This window comes from Heptranchias perlo, chromosome 12 (assembly GCF_035084215.1).
Source record: "Heptranchias perlo isolate sHepPer1 chromosome 12, sHepPer1.hap1, whole genome shotgun sequence".
Lineage (NCBI taxonomy): Eukaryota > Metazoa > Chordata > Chondrichthyes > Hexanchiformes > Hexanchidae > Heptranchias > Heptranchias perlo.
The window spans coordinates 66894426-66899425 of NC_090336.1; the positions used below are offsets into that span (position 1 = coordinate 66894426).

Here is a 5000-nt window from a genome sequence, read left to right on the forward strand (position 1 = left end):
TCAGTCAGTGTCTCTCTCTCTCTCTCTCTCTCTCTCACTCTTACTCAGAGCTGCTGTGGAAGGAAACCTTTTTAAAAAGAACTTGCATATTGAAAAAAAGATGTGTCTCAAGCTGCCGGGGCCCTGTCCATTGTCACGTTAATGGCAGGACGGGGCAGGACTGCTTTGACCAGGAGACCTGTTTTCTGGGACGCAGGTGTGAGATTCCAGGGGACCTGCTTTGTGCTGATTTCCCTGCCTCCCTCCCTCCCCCCCAGGACTTCCTTCTGAACACCTTTGTCGTTTGAGCGAGGGCCAAAAGCCTGCCTGTGAAAGGGAAGGATCAGCCGGTCAGCCCCCTGCTGGTCGCTGCTGCCAGTGCAGCAGGCGTGCGTGTGTCCTCGGCCTCGTGTCCAGGTCCCTCAGGGACTTGAGGCAGCTCTCCCCGGTGGTCTCGTGGTCAGGACCGGGCTTCGAATCCCAGTCGGGGGGGGATGACTTTCTGCTGCAGATTAATTGGCATGAAGGAAAGTCTCCCCTCCTGAGCGTAAAGCTCCACCCTCACCACCACCACCACCGCCTTTTCCTCCCCTTGACAAACGGACAGACAGACAGTCAGACAGTCAGTCCAGTTCGGGAGCGCAGCTTTCATTAAGCAATGGCGTTTGTGACAACTCATCGTCTGACAGGTTGATGATTTCCCCACACGCCTCCTGCCGAATAAAAGGCTCACCCTCCCGGACACTACCCCCAGAATCACCCCCCCCCCCCCCCGGGGTGAATATTAAGCCCGAGAACACCGACTGTAACCAACCGCAGTGAAAAGTTGAAGTGGCAACTCATTAACCAGATTTATTTTGGGCAACTCATTAACCAGATTTTTTGTTCATTTGGTTTATGAGTTGCCAAGTGTAAATCTGGTTAATGAGTTGCCACTTCAACTTTTCACTGCGGTTGGTTACAGTCGGTGTTCTCGGGCTTAATATTCGCCCCGGGGGGGGGGGGTGTATAGCGGGCGATGGCCGGTGTGGAGTGCGTTTTTTGGGGGTTGATTTTCACTTTGCCTCGCTGGTGGAATTTGTGGGAGGCAGGCAAGGGGATTGGTGTGGGCTGGTGGGCGGCAAGGGAGATGCTTGCTTCGGGGTGTTATCCTCACTTTGGTCCGCTGGTGAGAGTAGGCAGCGGCAGGCTGGCAGGCAGGCAAGTGTGATGTAGTGTGGGGTGCGGTGCAGTGCAGTGCAGTGCGGTGCTGCCCTGTCGTTTATGAAAGGTTGTAATGACACTGCTTTGCAGCTGACCATATCCACTGATTTGTGACGCCCGTATGGAGGCTGATATCTCAGGAGGGCCGAGGCCGATTTCCTCCGGGGACGGCTCGTCGCGTGCGGCAGGACGAGGCGCAGCGGACGGTACCGTGCGCTCGGAGGTGCGGCGCTGCCCGCCGGAGGTACAGCGAAAGGCTGCAAACCGCTTTCCGCCTGCTAACTCGGCGGCCGTCAGACCGACCGACTCCGCTTTACCACCGGAGCTAGAGTCGGGCAAGGGGCACCGAAGGGTACCGGAAGGATCGCGTTCGCACGACGGGAAGTCGACTAGCGGGCCGCCGAAAGCGAGCCGGGGGCCCCCGGTTTTTCTGTCCCACCTGGAGACTGATATCTCAGGAAGGCCGAGGCCGATTTCCTCCGGGGACGGCTCGTCGCGTGCGGCAGGACGAGGCGCAGCGGACGGTACCGAGCGCTCGGAGGTGCGGCGCTGCCCGCCGGAGGTACAGCGAAAGTCTGCGAACCGCTTTCCGCCTCCTCTCACCGCACGGCTCTCCTTTTCACCCACTGGCGGATTTTCACCCTCCGACTGCTCGCTACCGTCCGCTGCGCCTGGTCCGGGCCCTGTCCATTGTCATGTTAATGGCAGGGCGGGGCAGGACTGCTTTCACCAGGAACCCGGTTTTCTGGGTCAGAGGTTCCAGGGGACCTGTTTTGTGCGGACTTCCCTGTGTCCGTCCCTCCCTGCCTGCCTTCCCCCCAGGACTTCCTTCTGAACACCTTTGTCGTTTGAGCGAGGGCCAAAAGCCTGCCTGTGAAAGGGAAGGATCAGCCGGTCAGCCCCCTGTTGGTCGCTGCTGCCAGTGCAGCAGGCGTGCGTGTGTCCTCGGCCTCGTGTCCAGGTCCCTCAGGGACTTGAGGCAACTCTCCCCGGTGGTCTCGTGGTCAGGACCGGGCTTCGAATCCCGGTCGGGGGGGATGACATTCTGCTGCAGATTAATTGGCATGAAGGAAAGTCTCCCCTCCTGAGCGTAAAGCTCCACCCTCACCACCACCGCCGCCTTTTCCACCCCTTGACAAACAGACAGACAGACAGACAGACAGTCAGTCAGTCCAGTTCGGGAGCGCAGCTTTCATTTGGAAGCAGACCCTGCTTGTTTAAAGTCAACGACGCCAAGTTATTTTGCACTTTGAACTATATCGCTACGTGCGAGCGGCACTCAGCCTTGGAGAAGAAAAAAATACCACTGAGCTGAGAAAGTTCTTTTTAAAACGGTTTCCTTCCACAGCAGCTCTGAGTGTGAGAGAGAGAGAGAGAGAGAGAGAGAGAGATATCAGCTTTATTCTCAGTAATAATACACACACACACACACACACACACACACACACACACAGACACTGGGAAAGAGCTGATTTTCCTTTTGAATATCTCCCCACGGGGAGCTGCACCGTTCCCAGAAACACTGCAATACTGGGTCGATGCGTGGAGTGGACGGAGCAAGCCCCTATTCCATCTCCCAGTTCTAAAAATCAATTAAAAATAATAATAAATAATATGTGTGTGTGTGTGTGTGTGTGTGTCGGTGTCAGTATCAGTCAGTCAGTCAGTGTCTCTCTCTCTCTCTCTCTCTCTCACTCAGAGCTGCTGTGGAAGGAAACTTTTTTAAAAAGAACTTGCATATTGAAAGAAAGATGTGTCTCAAGCTGCCGGGCCCTGTCCATTGTCATGTCAATGGCAGGACTGCTTTCACCAGGAACCCGTTTTTCTGGGTCAGAGGTTCCAGGGGACCTGTTTTGTGCGGACTTCCCTGTGTCCGTCCCTCCCTGCCTGCCTTCCCCCCAGGACTTCCTTCTGAACAGCTTTGTCGTTTAAAATAATAATAAATAATATGTGTGTGTGTGTGTGTGTGTGTGTGTGTGTGTGTGTCGGTGTCAGTATCAGTCAGTGAGTCAGTGTCTCTCTCTCTCTCTCTCTCTCTCTCTCACTCAGAGCTGCTGTGGAAGGAAACTTTTTTAAAAAGAACTTGCATATTGAAAGAAAGATGTGTCTCAAGCTGCCGGGCCCTGTCCATTGTCATGTCAATGGCAGGACTGCTTTCACCAGGAACCCGGTTTTGTGGGTCAGAGGTTCCAGGGGACCTGTTTTGTGCGGACTTCCCTGTGTCCGTCCCTCCCTGCCTGCCTTCCCCCCAGGACTTCCTTCTGAACACCTTTGTCGTTTGAGCGAGGGCCAAAAGCCTGCCTGTGAAAGGGAAGGATCAGCCGGTCAGCCCCCTGTTGGTCGCTGCTGCCAGTGCAGCAGGCGTGCGTGTGTATTCGGCCTCGTGTCCAGGTCCCTCAGGGACTTGAGGCAACTCTCCCCGGTGGTCTCGTGGTCAGGACCGGGCTTCGAATCCCGGTCGGGGGGGGATGACTTTCTGCTGCAGATTAATTGGCACCTCTGAAAGAAAATCTCCCCTCCTGAGCGTAAAGCTCCACCCTCACCACCACCGCCGCCTTTTCCTCCCCTTGACAAACAGACAGACAGACAGTCAGTCAGTCAGTCCAGTTCGGGAGCGCAGCTTTCATTTGGAAGCAGACCCTGCTTGTTTAAAGTCAACGACGCCAAGTTATTTTGCACTTTGAATTGTATCGCTACGTGCGAGCGGCACTCAGCCATGGAGAAGAAAAAAATACCACTGAGCTGAGAAAGTTCTTTTTAAAAAGGTTTCCTTCCACAGCAGCTCTGAGTGAGAGAGAGAGAGAGATATCAGCTTTATTCTCAGTAATAATACACACACACACACACACACACACACACACAGAGACACTGGGAAAGAGCTGATTTTCCTTTTGAATATCTCCCCACGGGGAGCTGCACCGTTCCCAGAGACACTGCAATACTGGGTCGATGCGTGGAGTGGACGGAGCAAGCCCCCATTCCATCTCCCTGTTCTAAAAATCAATTAAAAATAATAATAAATAATATGTGTGTGTGTGTGTGTGTGTGTCGGTGTCAGTATCAGTCAGTGAGCCAGTGTCTCTCTCTCTCTCTCTCTCTCTCTCACTCAGAGCTGCTGTGGAAGGAAACTTTTTTAAAAAGAACTTGCTTATTGAAAGAAAGATGTGTCTCAAGCTGCCGGGCCCTGTCCATTGTCATGTCAATGGCAGGACTGCTTTCACCAGGAACCCGTTTTTCTGGGTCAGAGGTTCCAGGGGACCTGTTTTGTGCGGACTTCCCTGTGTCCGTCCCTCCCTGCCTGCCTTCCCCCCAGGACTTCCTTCTGAACACCTTTGTCGTTTAAAATAATAATAAATAATATGTGTGTGTGTGTGTGTGTGTGTGTGTCGGTGTCAGTCAGTGAGTCAGTGTCTCTCTCTCTCCTCTCTCTCTCTCACACTCAGAGCTGCTGTGGAAGGAAACTTTTTTAAAAAGAACTTGCTTATTGAAAGAAAGATGTGTCTCAAGCTGTCGGGCCCTGTCCATTGTCATGTCAGTGGCAGGACTGCTTTCACCAGGAACCCGGTTTTCTGGGTCAGAGGTTCCAGGGGACCTGTTTTGTGCGGACTTCCCTGTGTCCGTCCCTCCCTGCCTGCCTTCCCCCCAGGACTTCCTTCTGAACACCTTTGTCGTTTGAGCGAGGGCCAAAAGCCTGCCTGTGAAAGGGAAGGATCAGCCGGTCAGCCCCCTGTTGGTCGCTGCTGCCAGTGCAGCAGGCGTGCGTGTGTATTCGGCCTCGTGTCCAGGTCCCTCAGGGACTTGAGGCAACTCTCCCCGGT

At 54.2% G+C, this 5000-nt stretch overlaps 2 pseudogenes; both read right to left on the reverse strand.

The window, feature by feature from the left end:
- Positions 1–2679: 2679 nt before the first annotated feature.
- Positions 2680–2796, reverse strand: LOC137329292 (U2 spliceosomal RNA; annotated as a pseudogene).
- Positions 2797–4090: 1294 nt separating this feature from the next.
- On the reverse strand, positions 4091–4207 carry LOC137329919 (U2 spliceosomal RNA; annotated as a pseudogene).
- Between the last annotated feature and the right edge of the window lie 793 nt (positions 4208–5000).